The sequence below is a fragment of the Tupaia chinensis genome, unplaced genomic scaffold (genome assembly GCF_000334495.1).
Source record: "Tupaia chinensis unplaced genomic scaffold, TupChi_1.0 Scaffold000360_1, whole genome shotgun sequence".
In the NCBI taxonomy this organism is placed as follows: Eukaryota; Metazoa; Chordata; class Mammalia; order Scandentia; family Tupaiidae; genus Tupaia; species Tupaia belangeri.
This window is the reverse complement of record NW_006159856.1, coordinates 1,825,209-1,844,592: the sequence shown is the minus strand read 5'-3', so window position 1 is coordinate 1,844,592 and position 19,384 is coordinate 1,825,209. Positions and strand designations below refer to the sequence as shown.

Here is a 19,384-nt window from a genome sequence, read left to right as displayed (position 1 = left end):
TGCCGCACTCGCTTCTCTTCCATTCTCCTCTAGGGATTCTGGGCATGCACGCACATGTGCCTGGCGTGAGAGTTAAGCTGCTGAGTCTGAGACTTGAACTGTGGTCAATTATGTGGGAGTCCAGTGACATAGCCATTGCGGCATCTGCTAGTCCCTCTGTATATCTGCTTTTTAAAATCTTTACTTACATGGATCCTATGGTAGAACAGGTTCTGTTTTATTGTCTCACTTAATTGGAGAATAATAGAATGCACAATAACATTTTTTTTAAGTTTTCAGAAAAATTATTTTATTTAACTTATTTATTTTAATTTGACCAGAGAGGGCAGAGTAAGAGAGAGAGGGGTGGGGGAAGTGAGAAAGCAAGCTGCCAGTTCCAGGACTCAAACCGTTGTCAGCCATGTGGGAGTCCAGCGCCCTTAACCATCACACCACCTGCTGGCCCCACACAATAACATTTTCTAAGCGTGTATGAGAAAAAAACCCACATTGACCCACACTGAGTCGACGTGGGGTAGGAGCCTGCCTGCCTTCTATCTGCAGCAGGATTTCCTACCTGCTAACCCCTGAGGCCAGTCTGTTCTAAAGTCCTTATCTGATCCTGAAAACCTCATGGAAGAGGTCGTCACTGTGTGAAAGGGGCACCTTCATCAACATAATAAAAGAAAATAACATTTATACATTCTAGGACTCAGAGGAAAAATAATATCCCTAAGTAAAAGCCTTTTTTTTTTTTTTTTGCTATAGGACATACTTGCTCCAGGGGAGTGGGGGTGGGGGTGGGGGTAGGAAGGTGGAGAAGAAAGCACCACCCCCCAGGAATTGAACAAACTGCAATCCCTCCTCTATTCTCCACAGAGGAGGTGGGCATGCACTCACATGTGCCATGTGCCTGATGGTTTTTTTTGTTGTTGTTGTTGTTATACGGCATGCATGCTCTCCAGAAAGACAGAGAGAGACAGAGAGACAGAAAGCAAGAAATCACTCCCAGGGGGGATGGCCACGCCGTAATCCCTTCTCCTCCATTCTCCTTTTGGGATCTTGGGCATGCATGCAAATGCGCCTGGTGTAAATTTAAGCTGCTGGGTCTGGGACTCGAATCACTGTCAGCTACGTGCGAGTCCAGTGACATAGCCATTACACCAACTTCTGGTCCCTGCCTGGTGTGTTTTTCAAGCTGCAGGGTCTGGGACTCAAACTGCATAGTTGGCCATATGAAATCCAACTGTCTTACTCTCCATACCACCTGGGTGGCCCTAAAAGTCTATTTTTATAGAAAGAATGGTAAAGAGTACATTTTCTTCCTTCCTCCCATTGTAGTCACAGTGAGTGATGGTGGGGTTATTGCCTGGGATGGGGCTTCCCACATTAGCCTTCCCAAATCTGCTCTGGACGCAGCTCTGCTTGGAGGAAGCACGTATACCTCGAGGCCAGGACCTGTTTCCTATTCCAGATGTGGTAGTGAGAATGGGGGTTCTGCATGTGTCTATGGGAGTGCTCCCAGGGTGGCATGGTTTCTCTGCCCTCCCCTCCTGTCCTGGAACCTGAGCATTGTGAAGAAAGCATGATCCAAGGCACCCTTTGATGATGCAAGTTAAGTAGGAGCTAGAGAACCATGAGGAGCTTCCCCCATCCAGAGGGGACCTGGACAGAACCAACAGGAAAGAATGAATGGATGGGGCCACCAGATGGCATAGCGGTTCTATCACTGGACTCCCACGTGGCTGCCCGCAGTTCAAGTCCAGGACCTGGTGACCTGAAACTCAGTGCCCAAAGTCCTGGGAGGAGAAGGGATCATGGTGTGGCCATCTCCCAGGGGGGTGATTTCTCACTTTCCCTCTCACTGTCTCTGTCTCTCCGAAGCAAATGTGCCCTAAAGCAAAAACCTCTAAAAACAAAAGAATGCGTGGATGAGCCAAGTTGAAGATGGGAATAGGTGAGTGGGGCCTCTTCAGAACCAGCCTGACTTGAGCCATCCTGCCTTGCAATTCTGGTTCACTACTGGGCCTAAGGACTCCTGGGGCAGGGGCCCTGCACCCCACCTGTAGGTGAGAAGGTGCATTGCAAAGGTGGACACACAAAAAAAGAGAAGCCGGGATTCTGAATCCTGCTGAGATGATCCTGTGAACTTAGTCAAAACAATCACACTTCAGGTCAGAAGTAGATGTTAAAGTCTCTCCAGTTCCGATGCATGCTTTTAGCATGTTTCCTCCCTCTCTCCCTCCCTCCCTCCCTCCCTCCTTCCTTCCTTCCTTCCTTCTTCCCTCCCTTTCCTCCTCCTGCCCTCCTCTTTTCATTCATTCATTCTCAGCTTTATTTTAATGGTGAAGAAGCTTCTATGTGGGAACTAGTATGTAATTCTCAAGCTTACTGACTTTTTTCTTATATTGATTTTAACTCCACTGATTGGGACCTGACTATCTCAGAGTTAAGGTAACTTTAAAGGCAAACTGGTGGGACCAGCAGTTAGTGTAATGGCTATGTCGCTAGACTCCCATGTAGCTGACCACGGTTCAAGTCCCAGACCCGGTGGCTTAAGAACTCACGCCGGGTGCGTGTACGTACGTGCGTGCCCAAGATCCCGAGAGGAGAATGGAGGAGAAGGGATTGCGGCGTGGCCATCCCCCCTGGGGGGTGATTTCTCGCTTTCTATCTCTCTGTCTCTTTCTGTCTTTCTGGCGAGTGCACGCACCCTATAGCAAAAATCTCTCCAAAAAAAGAAAAGAAAAAAAAAAAGGTAAACTGGACTGAGGCTTCCCTTTCCTTAGCAAATGCTTTAGAAACAGACATGAGATAATATGAGGAGGTTTAAGTTCCTCCAGACACAGATTGGTTCAACAGTCTCAATCACTATAGAGGCCTCATATACCTAAGATTATAAATACGTATTAGTTAAAATATATTCTTTTCCCATGATTAAAGCCAGTATCCTAAAGACTGTTGCCAAATCATAGCCCTGTGGCTGTGCTTAAAGCACGACACCCACAGCAGGTTACAGTTCAGTCTCTATGCTCCCTCCTTCCTTCCTTCCTTCCTTCTTCCCTCCCTTTCCTCCTCCTGCCCTCCTCTTTTCATTCATTCATTCTCAGCTTTATTTTAATGGTGAAGAAGCTTCTATGTGGGAACTAGTATGTAATTCTCAAGCTTACTGACTTTTTTCTTATATTGATTTTAACTCCACTGATTGGGACCTGACTATCTCAGAGTTAAGGTAACTTTAAAGGCAAACTGGTGGGACCAGCAGTTAGTGTAATGGCTATGTCGCTAGACTCCCATGTAGCTGACCACGGTTCAAGTCCCAGACCCGGTGGCTTAAGAACTCACGCCGGGTGCGTGTACGTACGTGCGTGCCCAAGATCCCGAGAGGAGAATGGAGGAGAAGGGATTGCGGCGTGGCCATCCCCCCTGGGGGGTGATTTCTCGCTTTCTATCTCTCTGTCTCTTTCTGTCTTTCTGGCGAGTGCACGCACCCTATAGCAAAAATCTCTCCAAAAAAAGAAAAGAAAAAAAAAAAGGTAAACTGGACTGAGGCTTCCCTTTCCTTAGCAAATGCTTTAGAAACAGACATGAGATAATATGAGGAGGTTTAAGTTCCTCCAGACACAGATTGGTTCAACAGTCTCAATCACTATAGAGGCCTCATATACCTAAGATTATAAATACGTATTAGTTAAAATATATTCTTTTCCCATGATTAAAGCCAGTATCCTAAAGACTGTTGCCAAATCATAGCCCTGTGGCTGTGCTTAAAGCACGACACCCACAGCAGGTTACAGTTCAGTCTCTATGCTCCCTTTCCTCCTGAATAACAAATCTCTGAGTTTTAGGTGGGTCTATTATTGCCCATTTGGAAGATAACATTTATCAACCTTCCTGGCAGTGGGGTATGGTCATGTGGCCAAGGTTTCAGTTTCTGAAGAGTGGAAGGGCGTGAGACTTTTGGAAAGGCTCCTTGAAAGGGGAGGGCATGCCCTTCTTCTTTTCTGTTTGGTGTCTAGGCTCAGGAGAAAGCAGGAACTTGGACAGCCATCCAAGTTGGGGAACTATGTCAAGGTAGCCACCATTCTTCCTACACTCACATTTAGTTTAGTGGGACAGAGTGGTCAGGGAGTTCATGGAGCCATCTGAGCACTGGGCCCTCGGCTGGAGATAATGAGGAGGCATGGGAGGAAAACAGCTGGAAAAACAGATCCCTGAGGACTTTGGGATTGTCATACCTACCAGGATTGACTTCACACGGTACTCTTTCATAAAAACATGCATAATCATCTTGTGTGGGCCACTATGATGTTGGAATCTTTTTTTTTTTTTTGCGGTGGGGAGAGAGAGGTTTTTGCTATAGGGTGCGTGCGCTCGCCAGAAAGACAGAGAGAGACAGAGAGACAGAAAGGGAGAAATCACCCCCCGGGGGGATGGCCACGCCACAATCCCTTCTCCTCCATTCTCCTCTCAGGATCTTGGGCATGCACGCACATGTGCCCGGTGTGAATTGTAAGCCACGGGGTCTGGAACTCGAATCATGGTCGGCTACATGGGAGTCTAGCGACATAGCCATTATGCCAACTGCTGGTCCCAATGTTGGGATCTTTTGTTACATGTAGCTAATTCTAACTGATAGACCCACTTCCCTGAGGTCAGCCTTCATCTTGAGCAAAATTTCAAACTATGAAGCATAGGAAGGGAGCCTCTGACCAGAAAACGACAGCCACAGGCTTTGGAGTTAGCCAAGGGCAGATCCAGAGAGAACAGTCAGTCACTCATTACTATATTACTGCACTGAGGAAATACTGGTTTTAGGAGAAATGGCTTTTTTTTTTCTTTATTCATGATTGAGCAAGAGAGAGAGATGAGAGAGAAAGAGAGAGGGAGACTTTTCACAGGGTCTGGCCGTGCCATGAGCCCTTTCCTCCAGTTCTCCAGCATGCTGGGTCTTGTGCACGTCAGTCTTGGGCATATATGAGTATACCAGAGTATTTCAGGCTCACTGGGCTTAGGATCAAACCACAGTTGCCATGTAGAATCCAGTTTTTCCTGAGTAGTGCATTACCACTGCACTGTGGAATCAGTCCAGAAAAATCAGCTTTTTAAAAAAGAATCATTTATTTAATTTTATTTATTATTATTCTTCAATTTGCCACAGGGCATGTGTGCTCACCAGAAAGACACACACACACACACACACACATCACCCAAAAACACACACACACACACACACACACACACACACACACATATACATATATACATACATATACACACAGAAGAAATGTGGGAAAGCAATCCACCAGGCCTGGGTCTTAAACCACCTTCAGGCATGTGGGAGTTCAGCACCTTAACCTCCATGCTACCTGCTGCCCCCTTGGAAGAGCAGGTTTTTTTTTTTTTTTTTTTTTTTGCTATGGGGCACATAAGTTTGTCTGAGAGACAGAGGGACAGAAAGTGAGAAATCACCCCCCAGGGTGATGGCCACACTGAAATCTCTTCTCCTTCATTCTCCTCTTGGGATTTTGGGCACGCACACACACGTGCCCAGTATGAGTTATAAGCTGCAGGTCTGGAACTTGAACCACAGTCAACTACATGAGTGTCCAGTGCCATAACCATTACACTACCTACTGGACTGGGAAGAGCAGCTTTTATGGGAAAAGACTGGAAATATAATTTTTGACAAGCTGATTTTGAGGAGATATGTTAGATGTACAAATGGTGAAGAGCAGTTAAACAGGTCTGGAGTCCCAAGGGTCATGCTGGAGACGAAGGTTTGGAAAGATCAGGGAGAAGATGGTGTTGTGACTGCGGAAAGTCACCCAGGAAGGGGTTGGATGGAGTAGCTTCCGAGGACTGAGTCCTGTGCTAGGAGGTTGGGGAGCAGAGGAGGCCCCAGCTAAGGAGTCTGAGATGGAAGTGCAAACGGGGAGAAGGAGAAGTAGAGAGTGCAATCTCTTCCAGCCAAGTGAGGACAGTAAGTCACAGGTCTCCTGTTGTTGACAGCTCAAGGCAAAGATGAGAGTGAAGTCCTGATCATTGGAATCAGCAATGTCAAGGTCAAGGATGACTTTGAAACAGAGCTTTGGAGGAGTGGTTGGTTGAAATCCTGATGGGGGTAGGCCCAAGAAACAACAGGTGGAAAAGAACTGGAGGCTAGTGGCAACTGAAGGGCTTTTGCTCTTTAGGGGAGCAGGGTAGTAGAGATAAGGGAGCAGGGAAAATCAATCAGGTACTCAAAAATGGACTGTAACTACTACCACATAAGAGAAATCCCCAGAGCTGCCATGCCTGGACTCACACTGAGTTTAGCAGGATAGAGTGGCCAGGAAGTTCATGGAATCATCGGAGCTCCTAGAGCCTAGGCTAGTGATGACAAGGAGGAATGGGCATACTTCTGAATTCTTTCTTGGTGCTGATCATGATACCAAAAGACACAATCCCAAATACCATCATCTTGAATGTCAAGATCCTGGAAGATCAAAGTACGTAAGTCTAAAATTCCAAAAGATCGAAATTGTGAAAATATATTTCTGTTATTCTGTTAGCCTCTATCTGTGGCTTGGTGGTTAAGGCAAATGGATCTCACATGATCAAACTGACCAAATGGTTTGAGTCCTGGCCCGATGGCTTGGGAAACACACCAGGCACATGTGCATGCCCAAAATCCTAAAAGGAGGGAGGAATGGAGGAGAGGGAATTGCAATGTGACCATTCTCCATGGGGATATTTTCTCTTCTCCCTCTCCCTCTGTCTCTGTCTCTCTGGCAAGCACATGTGTGCCCTCTATCAAAAAAAAAAGAAGGAAAGGGACCAGCAGTTAGCATAATGGCTATGTTGCTGAACTCCCATGTAGCCGACCGCAGTTCGAGTCTTGGACCCAGTGGCTTAAAACTCACGCCGGACATGTGTGCGTGTGTGCCCAAGATCCCGAGAGGAGAATGGAGGAGAAAGGATTGCGGCGTGGCCATTCCTCATGAGGGGTGGTTTCTTGCTTTTTATCTCTCTGCCTCTCTCTGTCTGCACCCTATAGCATGCACCCTATAGCAAAAACCTCTCCAAAAAAAAAAAAAAATTAAAAAAAGAAGAAAAAAAAAGGAAGAAAGAAAATATATTAATAATTCTGGAAAAAGTTAAAGATTTTCTTGAAAAGACATTTATTTACATTTGGGCTGGCCCTGTAGCCTAGTAGTTAAGGGAACTGAATCCCACATGGCTTACTGTGGTTTGCATCTTCACCCTGGAGGCTTGAAAAGACTCACCAGCGGCATGTGTGTGTATGCTCTAAATCCCCACAGGGTAGAGAAATGGAGAAGAGATTGCAGTGTGACCATCACCCATGGAGGGGTGCTTTTCCCTCTACCTCTCTCTCTGGCAAGCATGAATGCCCTCTAACAATTAAAAAAAAATACAGGGGCCAGTGGTTATATTGCTGGATGCCCACATGACTGACCACGGTTTGAATCTTGGACCTAGTGGCTTGAAAATCATGCTGGGTGCATGTGTGTGTGTGCTCAAGATCCCCGGAGAAGAATGGAGGAGAGAGGATTGTTGTGTGGCCATCCCCCCACCGGAGGGTGATCTCTCACTTTCCCTCTTAATGTCTTAGTCTCCCCCCCACCCCCCTGCTACAACTGCATGTGCTCTAAGGCAAAAACCTCCTTAAAAAATACATTTATGGGACCAGCAGTTAGCGTAATGGCTATGTCACTGAACTCCCATGTAGTCGACTGCGGTTTGAGTCCTGGACCCCGTGGCTTAAACTCACACCAGGTGCATGTGTATGCATGTGTGCCCAAGATCCCAAGAGGAGAATGGAGGAGAAGGAATTGCGGCGTGGCCATCCCCCATGGGGGGTGACTTCTCGCTTTCTGTCTTTCTGTCTCTCTGTCTTTCTGGCAAGTACACGTGCCCTATAGCAAAAACCTCTTCAAAAAAAAAAAAACATTTATTTACATTACAATTTTTTCTTTATTCATGATAGAGTTTGCACATTAGAGTGAAAGAGAGAGAGAGATGAACACCCTCCAAAGGGTCTGGTCATATGAGATCCCTTCCTTCAGTCTTCCAGCCCATTGGATTCTGAGCACTGCTAGATATGCCCAGAGTGTTTCACACTGATAGTGGTGGGGATTCTTGCCATGTAAGATTGGCTTCTCTCTCTCTCTCTTTTTTGAAGAATTACTTATTTAATTATTTACTATTACTATTTTTAATAATAATATTAAAATAAAATGATTATTTTTGCTATAGGGCATATGTGCTCATCAGAGAGAGAAATTGCCAGGTCTGGGACTCAAACTGTAGTCAGCCATGTGGGAGTCCAGTGCCTCAACCATCATGCCACCTGCTGGTCCTGGATTGATTCCTCTTGAGCAGTGCATTATTACTGCGACACTGTGCAGCTGACCCTATTTATGTTTTCAAAAGAAAATTTATTTGAAAAATTAAAAAAAAACAGAGAACATTTCATAAGCCACTTTATACAAAAAATAGAAATATAGGTTTTTATAAGCCTAAGCACTCAGGTGTACTAACAACAATCGCACAGCTCTAACAGTTATATAAGCAGATGAACCATATTCATAAAGAAATAGGTCAAAAAGCAAAATGTATAAATGCATATCACAATGGTTGGTAATTAAGTGCACCCAGCTTTATAATCGTGGTCATCGGAAACACTGTGTCAGACAACCTCAGCTGATCAAAAACCATCATGGGTCACTACCATATATTCAGTCACCCAAACAGCCAAAATCTTGAGAAATTTTCTTTTACAGATGCAGATGTACAAAAAAGACATCTCTTCATTTTTTGAGGAAGTTTCAATGCTCTTACGTACACATACAACGCTTACACACAAAGTCAAAGTTGTGATCGTGCACTTTTATAAGACAAATTTGCAAAAGATGATTTAGACCAAATTTGAACCCTCTGAAAGTCTTTACTCAATTATACCTGCAGTAGTGGAAATGATGTAGAGGGGAGGGACCCAGCATGACAAATTGTGCAAAAATAATGCTGACAATTTAAAATAGTAGAGGAAAAATAAAAAAGAAGAAAAAAAGAAAAGAAAAAAAAGAAAACACCACCAAATGCCTTTCTCAGAATTCAATTTTCTGTCCTTCTTGCATAAGTCTTTTCTTTTTTCCAGTAGGAATTGTGGTTTTCTGAATTTCGACATCTGGGATTTCAGTTTTTCAGGGTTGTAATTTTTGGTATTTTAGACTTTAGGGATTTAGACCTTTTGAGATTTTGACATTTGGGATTGCAGTGTAGGAAATTGTCTTTTGGGATTATAGCCCAAACCTCTACATTCTGTATCAAGGGAGGTGGTACTTCCCTCTCCTGTGTCCTATGTCTGCACGTTTCAGAACATTAGAAAAACGGTACTAAGTGGGGACAAGGGAACAGCACAAAGCTGCTGGGTGATGGAAGACCTAACCGTGATCTTGAACCTCCTCCTAAAGCCAGGGCATGTAGGCCTCTTTATGCCTCTGTTTCTTCAGTTCCAAGTGTGGACGTTAAGTGAGACTACATATTTATTTTAACTCTCTACTTGGCACATTATAGGTATTCGGATTTGGGTGTCTTTATAAATCCAAATTAGGGTACGTCTGGAGAAAGCAGTGAATCTGGGAGTGGGAGGCTTTTTTTTTTTTTTTAAGCTCCCTTTACTGTGGCGATAAAAACCTAACTAAACCAAAACACGGTTACTTTGAATCAAGGAGCTGGAAAGAAGACCAAAAAGGAGGTTAGCGAAAAGATGAGAAGCAAGGCAGATGCAGACAAGGGAAAGTTGCCGATGAGATGTTGACGATGGGGGACGTCCCTCACCTCGAACCTGTTCCAGTACCGACTGTCGGCCGACTTGGTGCGCTCTCCCGGCCACCGAACCTTTCCTTGCGCTCGCACCAGCAGCCCCCGAGGTTTCTAGGAAGCGAGGGCTATTGGCAATTGCAGTCCGTCCTCACTGCCCTCCTGGTCCGCCAGGACCTCAGCAACCACCTAGGCAAGGGCAGACGCAGGAGTACCGTTTGGGTGCCGTCACCTAGCAACCGGCCGCACTCTCCGCTGCCGCGGAAGGACTACAACCCCCACAATGTACAGCGCTTGCGGCGGCGCCAAACGCCGCGCCCAAGTCACCGCCTCGCCTCAATGGCCGACGGGACTTGTAGTTCTCCGACAGAGCCGCCGCTCGCTGAGCATCCTCTGGGAAACGCACCTGCCTGTGCACTTGCCTGCCTCGCGTTCCGTGCTCGGGTCTCCGTTCGCGCCCTGTTAACCCCGGTGTGCGCGGGGGCCCCGGCCCTGCCTCCGCGTCCTTTTTGTGACTGTCCTCCCTGGTACCCCCAGACGCCCTTTACCCCCAACTCCACTGCTTGGACAGACCCTCATCGCCCTGCCCTTTCTTCCTAAGCTCCGACCAAGACGGGGGTTGCTTTTTCTCCCGTGCCTAGGCGCACTTTCCCTCCCCCTCTGCCTGCGGCTGGAACTAGCCCTCTACCTCTTCACCCTGCTCTTACCTCGCGGTCCGCCTCCGGCGGTCCTGGAGCAGACGCCCCGTTACTTCTCCTGAATACATCCCTCGTTACCTTCCTTTCCTATCCTCCCTCGGTTATCCTGGGCCGGGAATGGACCTCCTAGCCTCCGTCTACACTCTACCGCTCATTGGAGGTTTAAGGTTCTGGAGGGAACCACGGGACGGACCCTCTTTCCCCTCTGTTTTTTTTCTGTGTTCGTAGAGGATTCTCGTGCCACTGTCCGAGCCCTCCCTTCCCGAGCCTGGACTGATCGCACCTCGGCCCAGTTAGCGTCCCTATTCTTGTCCCTATCCTTGTTCAGTCCCCACTCGTGTCTTCTCGAATCCAGGGCAGGTCCTCTGCCCGCCCGCTGGGTGAGTGCGCACCGGGCCCGCAGCCTCGGTGGGACCAGAGGTGCGGCTTCCCATCCCGCGCTGGTGCCCCTCCTAGCGCCAAGGAATCGGGGTCCGGGCGGCGTGCCTCGGCTGGTGGGGCAGGAGCACGGTGGGGGCTGGGGCTTCTCTTCGCTGCTTGCCCGGGGCTCGTGTCCGCTGCAGCCGGAGCGGGAATGGGCGCGCTGGGCTCGGGGTTGGGGCGCAGCGTTCTCGGAATCTCAGCGCAGGGTCCTGGGCCCACCCTGGACATTTTGGAGCGACACGTTAGGCTGGCACCGCCGGAGTACCTCGGCAATAGGATTTTGCTGTGTGTGTCTGTGTGTGTGTGTGTGTGTGTGTGTGTGTGTGTGTGTAGAGGAGGCGCACGGCTTGGGTGGCACCAGATACCGCATGTGGGTAGCTGGGACATCCGAGGCCTCCGCGTCGCTGACGATCCAAAGAATCAACCCCTCTTTCCCCACATCTGACCACTTTTCGCGATCCGGTTTCCCAGCCCTCCTCACCCACCCGGGATCTCTCAGGTTGGGGATTTTTCTTAAGTCGATCCCTCCTGGTGCTCCCATTCCACAGAGGCAGCAGGCGGTTGGAAGCCCGGGCCCCCGAGGTGTGAGCGCAGCCTCATGATCCAATGGACTTATGCTAATTGGTCTTTGAAGTCAGAGGGTTCTGTTTTGGATCTGAGAAGTGTGGATAGACAGCCAACAGTGCTGCCCCATGCTTGGCCTTGCCTGGCCTACAGAGGATTCAGGGTTCCTTGGACTCTGATGTCGTGGGAATCCCCATTCCTGACCTCCCTGTCAGGTAGCAGCTACTTACTGGGAGTTTGTGGGGATCCTGGAGCTGCCTGGGCTGGGTGTGGTCTGGGGCCTCGCCTGTCTTCGGCCACGCCCTCTGCGCCCAGCCCTCTGCTCGCCGCAGCTGCTCCTGGACTGCTCTCGTTCAGCCCGCGGCCAGCGCTGCTCTGTGGGTCGGCCAGCCGAGGGTGGTGGCCTCTGTACTGGCTGTCGGGAGTGGCTTTTTGTTTGAGTGACTTTTTGTAACCAGTTAAGGAAAAACCAAGTCTCTCGTGAAAAGGTCATTTTCAGCAGTATTATTTCAATGACAAATGGCAGGTTGCAGACAGCAAAAGGATCCTAGGCGAGGTAGCATTCCGGCATGTCTGAAAACACTTGTCAGGGCTCCGGGATGCCCTTTCCAGGCTGACTGTGGAAGAGGCCTCGTTTTCAGGGCCACCCCCATTATATGTTGGAAGGAAGGAAAAGTCATTGTAGACTGTTTCAGCAATAATTGAATAATTTCGCAGTGGCCTTGCCTGTTTCTGTTTAGGGAAAAGAATTTAAGTGGAAAGTGAGACTACCTTGCGGTAATCTCCTCAAGACTCATGTCCCTACTTTTCCTCTTCAATGGGCCACAACCTTCCTAGGCTAGCTCCAGGGGCGGAGGAGGGCAAAGTAGAAAGTTAACTAATCCTAGTGATTCAGCCCTACGCTGTGTGCTGTAGAAGAGAGGTGGCAAGATTCATCCAAATCTCTCATTTTCTTCGAAGCTCTCTGATGATTGTCCCTGATTCCTGGACTTGAGACACATCTCCACCTCAGCTTCTGGTTTCCCTGTGGTCGGTCTGAACTCGGCTGTCTCTTGTTGAAAGCTGTTTTTGAAGTTAAATATTGTGATTGTTTGAAGGGTTATGTATGAGTATGTTATGTCACTCTAATTGCTTTTCATTTTTCAAACCAAAGCTTAGATTTTCATCTTGGGTTATGCATCAGATTTTGTAGTTCTCTTTCTTGTCTAATTTAACACATTTTGGTACAAGTGAGCACAAAGTCAATCCTGGGAAGATTCTGTGCCTGGAAGAATTGAAGTGTTACATTTTAGCTGTGGGAGGATGTGTCTGGGGGAGATTGTTGCAAGCAGGTTTTTTTTTTTTTTCACTTTTGCACTTATACAATCCATACTGCATTTTAAATTTAATCCCTTCTTTGATTTAAAACTAAACACTGTGTTTCTTGTTCATTACAATGTGGTGGGAAAACATTCTGAAATAAAGTAGATATTTATTGTTCCTATAGTTATAAAAAAGGATTGGAAATGCTTAAAATATTCTTATATGTCAAAAATTTGATATCTGAATCATCACTAACCTCAGTTATGAAGATTACCTCAGTTGAGTGAAAAAATACATGGTGAATTATACAGTAGTTTAACATTTAAGTGCTGTTAGCTAATTGTTATATTCTTTAAACATTTTTTTTTTTTAATTTGGCTGCAGGGTGTGTATGCTTACCAAAGAGAGACAGAGAGAGATGGAAAGTAAGAAATCACAGTCCCCTCTCCTCCAGTCTCCTCTTGGGATTTTGGCCACATATGTACATGCGCCTGGAGTGTTTTTTAAGCTGCCAGGTTCAGGATTTAAACTGCATAGTAGACCATGTGGGATCCAGCTGCCTTAACCATCATGTGGGATCCAACTGCCTTAATCATCTTGTCACCAGCTGGCCTGGTTATAACTTTATATTGACTGACCTGGATAGAGATCTCTGTTCACCAGGAGGGAGAAATCCTGGGAGATAAAAGAACCCTGGACCTGGACCTGGACCTAGGCCAGGCTGGGATTTCGTGGCCATCATCAAAGAGGGTATTAATAATTATCCAGGATGATTTTTTTTTTTTCTGCCTTCAAGGAGGAATTGATCTTTGGGGAGTGGGGACTAATGGATGGGATGGGTGGTGATGATGCAGGCCAGGTGGATTGTTATCATGCTCAGCCATATACCCTGCAGAGAACTCTCTTGTTTGGACCCTCCGAACTGCTTCCAAGGTGGGGGCTGTTAATCTTCCTTGTCTCCCCTCTTTGTAGAGGAATATTTCTTGTAAATCTGCTTTACTGAGTGGTGTTTCTTTGGAAACTTTCTGTAAATACCCTGGGTTCAGATTAGTGATGAAATGGCCTCTAGGAGAAGCTTGAGGGACTTGCTGGTGGTGTGTGCTTCTAAAGAGTCCTTTAGCTTTGCCTAGGTATAAACCCTGATGATCTGTTTTGTGGGAACTAGCCAGCACTAAGCAGTACCAGCTATGGGACTTCCTCTGCACTGACTTTGCATTAACTCAGCCTCAATAAGCTGATGGTCTAGAGCCCTCTGGGTTTCCAGAGTCCCAGTCCACTGGCTGCAGGTCCTTACGTGGAGCTGCCCTTTGGTGGTAGGTCCTCTGTACCTTGATCACTTCAGTGAGTAAAATGGTACCTTGGGAGTGCAGTGGCAGATGGAGGCAGGTCCCAGGGCAAGGGGTGGGGGGGGCAAAGGCTTGGGTTTGTATCTACATGGCCCCTAATGTGCATAGACAAGGTGCAGCCTGGTGCTCTTTTCAGCACTCCCTGATCGTGGCCAAGGGTGAAGGGTTATAACACAGAAGACAGAGGCTTCTAGAAAGTACAGCCATGCTGCCAGCAAATGCTGAGGCTTGGAGCACTGGGGAGGGGTCTAAATGATGGTGGGTGAGACATGTCATCCTCTCACACCAGGTTCCTGCCTGCCCTGGGGTTCAGACAGGAGTGTGACCTGTCAGCGAGCAGCTACCTGCACATCCTTGACTTCCCGACTCTGCCTCACCTGGGAAAGGAGCCGTTGTCCCCACCCTGCTAGGTTGACGCTCCATGCCAAGCATAGACTCTCTCCTGAGAAAGTGACTTGAGATTTGAACGTTAACTCCTAGCCAGGCTGGTAATCAATTAGTTTTTAGCTGTGACCGGGACCATCCTTGGAGCGGCAAGTTTTCTTCTGCGTGAGCTACTGAAAAGCTGGTGTTCTAGATGCCGCCACGTTGGCCATGCCAGGGCCAACTCTGTCTCCCTCTCTCGGCAGGTGCCTGGCAGAGTGGGCTCAGCCAGTCCTGGGAGGTGTTTGGGGGTGCTGATTCACAGCAGACGTGGCTAACCCCACACACCCGCCTCTGTTGCATAGGGATTCCCGGAATTTGGAAGGCACCAGGGCTTCCCTTCCCTGTGTCCGTCTCTGACAGCCTTTCCCAGAACACCTTTTTCCAGAGGTATCTGCACACTTGGCCACCCTGGTCTCATAGAGAGTGAGCTCAGCTTGAACTTCATTTCCGAGGCTTCGCTGTGGTTTCTGTTTGTGGTTGGGGGCAGCGTGGGGCTTTCTCTGCCTCACCCTGTACCAGAGGCTTTTATTTGCTGGGCGAAGAGAGGTTGAACTGCAGAGCCAAGCATCCATTTCTGTACTGACACTGTCATTACTTAGGGCTCTGCGTTTCCCAATCAGAGCGTGTTTACTGGAAATGTATGATACGGTTTCTGTTAAATGGGCGAGTCAGAGGCAGGGAGTCATAAACTTCGCATAATTGATATGTGGACTTAGTGGCATCCAGCAGGCAGATTCTATTGGAAGAGGAAAACCAGGGCCTCAGCATCCTGCCTCCTCTTAAATGGGAAGAATTTTAGCTAATTTCATTTGACTTTAAGGGAAGGGATTGCTTGGTCAGCCATAGTGGCATAGCAGTAACACAAGCGCCCCAAGGCTGAAGCCATACAAGAAAGGCCTGGGTTTGTGTCTTCAAGCCTGTCTGCTCATGCTGGGCAAATGCTCATATGATCCTTGCTCACTCTGGCTGGGGGTGGGCAAGATATCTTTAGGGGGTGCCTCTCTCTCTGTCTATGTCTGTCTGTCTCTCTCTTGGAAGAAATACATTTTAAAAAGAAGAGAGATGGTATTTTTTTCTTTAAGTTTTTGTTATTGCTGTTGTTGCTATAGAGTGTGTGCACTTGCCAGAGAGACAGAGAGAGACAGTAAAAGGGAAAGTGAGAAATCACCCCCCAGGGAGGATGGCCATGCCGTAGTTCCTTCTACTCCATTGTCCTCTTGGGATTTGGGGCACGCATGCACACTCATCTCGCATGATTTTCAGGCAACTGGGTCTGGGACCTGAATTGCAATTGGCCAGGTGGGAATCCAGTGCCTTAACCACTATACCACTTGCTGGCCCCAAGATGGGTTATTTTTTAATTGTCAGAAGGCACGTGTGCTCTCCAGAGAGAAACAGAGAGACATAGGGAGAATCTCATCCTGTTGAGGTTTTCGGGATGCATGCACACACACCCAGCGTGTTCTCTAAGCTGCTGGGGCCAAGATTCAAACTGTGATGGCCATGTGGGATCCAACTCACTCTAACTGCGAGGCTGCAGGGCCAGCCTGAGAGATGGGTGATTTAAGAATGCTTCCGTGCCCGGTTTGAACTGCCACAAGTTTCCAGAATACCAGATACATTTGCCTTGAATATGTGAAAATGCACATCGTAGAGCCCATCAGTGATTGCCGTGGTTCTGTCATGTTTGACTGGTGGCGTTGTGTAGCCACAGTTCTTAAAGGGTGTGTTGTATGTTCCTGCGAAAGGAAATAATAGTGAGCCGATTCCGTTTCAAAGAAAAAGAAACACCTATTAATAGAATGCTGTGGGTTTTAAGTATTTTAACTACAAAATTTTTAGTCTTTGCTGCCTGCCATGGCTTATATATCTAAATAGTGTTGGAGACAAAGACAGGGCAGTGGGGGCTTCTGTGCCGGGGCCTAGGTGAGAATCCGGTCACTGACTCTCCTGGCACTGTGCCTCGGTTTCCCTTGCTGTCAGCAGGTAGTGATGGGACCTGCCTCTCCAGTCACAGAGAGCATTTGAGGAGACTGTCTCTCTCAAAGGCTCATAGTAATAGCTCAACAAAGGACCACTGCTCAACTTTTAGGTAGGGTAGCAGGTACAGACTTATTATAGGAACAACATTTCATTATTTAGGATTCAATGCTGGTATTTCATGGCTTTTGAGAGACTACCATGGTTTCCAGTTACTTCTAATGGATCATTTTCAGAGTGAAAGGATCTTAACAGGTGCATCCTCTCTTCCTTTCTTTTTCTAGTGGCATGTCAGGTGCTTGGATGCTGGGAACAGACCATCAGTCAGGCTACCTCCCTCAGGCATCCTCATGGGCCCAGTTACAAATAACTGTAATGATGAATGAAGAGGCTGCCCTCGGTATCCCCCCTGAGGTCAGAGACACTGCTGTGTGCTCCCATAGTGCCTGGGCACACACTGCTCTCGTTGTTGGGAGGACTATCCTACTTTTCAGTCAGATGGCAAAGAAACGTATTAATAAATGCTGATGGACAATTCAAGATTTGAAGGAGGAATTGCAGCTATGTGGTTAGCAGAGGGATCTACCTCCCGGCCCCCAAACCTCTCAAGTCATCCTCCCATGGGCTGCATCCCCTGTTTGTTAGCTGATGTTCAAGATCCAGTAGAAGACTCCAGGGCCATGGAGTGGCAGGGGGGAGGGGGAAGGGCAACAATGACCGCCTGGAATGCGCCCTTGTCTTCTCATTGCTCCATACTAGGCTGTGGTGGGGGGAGAGAAACATCTATTGGTTAAGGCCCTGAGGTTTTGGGGCTGTTTGCAAATGTTTAGACTGTCCTAATGCTCCCCTTTAAACGAATGCAGTCTCAGAGAGGACAAATTAACTTGCTGGAGCCTTCATGGACCGGAAGAGGCAGAGCTGGAATTTAAACTCAGGTCTGTCAAGCTCCAGAGCTCAGCACCATTGTCCTGAGCTGTGCATGATGGGCAAAGTCTCATTTTCTGCAGGAAGGAATTGTAGCTGTCATCAGTTTTTACATGAGTACCATTTGGTGAAACAATTACTTTTGTACTTTTCACAGTTGGATTGCAAAGAAACTTAGATATTGATGGGCAATTCAAGAGTTTGAAGGAGGAAGACAAAATGAATGGATTTTTTTTTTTCTTTTTACTGATTTGAATAGATTAAGCAGAAGTAGAATAGAACATTTTATATTATGGTAATTTATGTAGAGTAGTTGGATAAGATGAATGGAATGATTTTTTCCTTCTTACAGTAAGTATTTTGAAGCCCTTCCCTTTCCCATGGTTTTCATGCTGGATGGAGGCCTGGGGGTGTTGGGGCACTTCACTGGGGCTCCCTCATGGCCAAGGAGTGGAGGTGCTCCTAGCTCTGCATGGCTGGCTCCTAAGTCTTTGGTCTGGGTGCAGTTCTGAGTTCCAGTGGAGCTTCCCTCTGACCTTCCCTCTGGACAGACAGACAGCATGGCAGTTTAGACTGGCTTCTCAGGGAGACTGGGCTAACACAGCTAATCTGGGCATGGTGTTCTTAAGGTAGTACTTTTTTTTGTTTGTTTAGATTTTAGTTTTTGAGAATGTTTCTGGTTGTTTTTAGAAGTATTGTGATTATTAAAAAATCCTAAAATCAGAATCAATTACTTAAGTGTCAGATCTGTCTAAAAATGATATACCCATGTGTATATCAGCACTTACAATAGTCAAAAGGTGGAAACAACCCAAATATTCATCAGTGGATAAATGGATAAACAAAATATAGTCTAGGGACCAGCAGTTAGGATAATGGCTATGTCGCTGGACTCCCATGTAGTCAACCACGGTTCGCATCCTGGACCTGGTGGCTTCAAACTCAATGCTGGGCGTGTGTGCGTGTGTGCCCAAGATCCCAAGAGGAGAATGGAGGAGAAGGGATTGCTGAGTGGCCATCCCCCCGGGGGGTGATTTCTCGCTTTCTGTCTCTATGTCTCTCTCTGTCTTTCTGGTGAGTGCACGTGCCCTATAGCAAAAACCTCTCCAAAAAAAAAAAAAGAAAGAAAAGACAATCATGCTGGGCGTGTGTGTGTGTGTGTGTGTGTGTGTGTGTGTGTGTGGTCCCAAAATCCCAGAGGAGACTGGAGGAGAGGGTACTGTGGGATGGCCATCCCCCCTGGGGAGTGAATTCTCACTTTCCCTCTCTCTCTGTTTCCTTCTGGCACCCTATAACAAAACCTAAAAAAAAAGGGGTGGGTAACTGTGAATTTCATCTCAGTGAAAAAGGAACTGTGGCATTTTTTTTCCTTTTCTTTTTTGAGGTTAATAGATAATCAAGGGAGAATATATTTGCACCTGAGTAGAAGGATGCTCAGGACTGGTTCTTGAGGGTAGGATTTTGTCATGCTGAAGCCCAGCAGCTGATTTTGAGATTCTTTGGAAACTACCTTGCCAGCCAGCCTCATTAATTAGAGTCGTCCAGTGGGGGAGCACCTTTCTCTCCTCTGAAGACAGGTCCTCAGTCCCACCTCAGCCTCTTTCTTCCCTGGGCTGCTGCCAAGGCCCTTGTCTGTGGACTTCTAGAAGATAGCAGTGAAGGAATTCTGTGCCTGGGCTTGAATGGTATGTGTCGATTCTGTTGAATTTCTCAAACCAACCCCATCCTAGGTGCTGCTCAAATTTGAATCAGTCTCTGGCTGTGTGGGGAACTGAATACAGCCTTATTGTAGTTTGGGGTTGTGGCTATCCTGTGGGAGGCTTTCAGGCAGTTGGGTCGTATGAACCAGGTCTCAGGAAGATGGCCATCAACTGGGATTGGAGGTACAGACGGGGTCTGCAGAATGAGGGGGAAGGA

General features: G+C 47.3%; 1 protein-coding gene across 1 annotated transcript in view; it reads right to left on the bottom strand.

Moving 5' to 3' along the window:
* The window catches only part of CFAP99 (cilia and flagella associated protein 99), a 71,431-nt gene extending 61,322 nt beyond the window's left edge, over positions 1–10,109 (bottom strand). The window contains exon 1 of the mRNA XM_006152957.2: positions 9,823–10,109. The gene's annotated coding sequence lies outside the window, so the exon portion shown is untranslated. The remainder of the gene's footprint in view (positions 1–9,822) is intronic.
* Between the last annotated feature and the right edge of the window lie 9,275 nt (positions 10,110–19,384).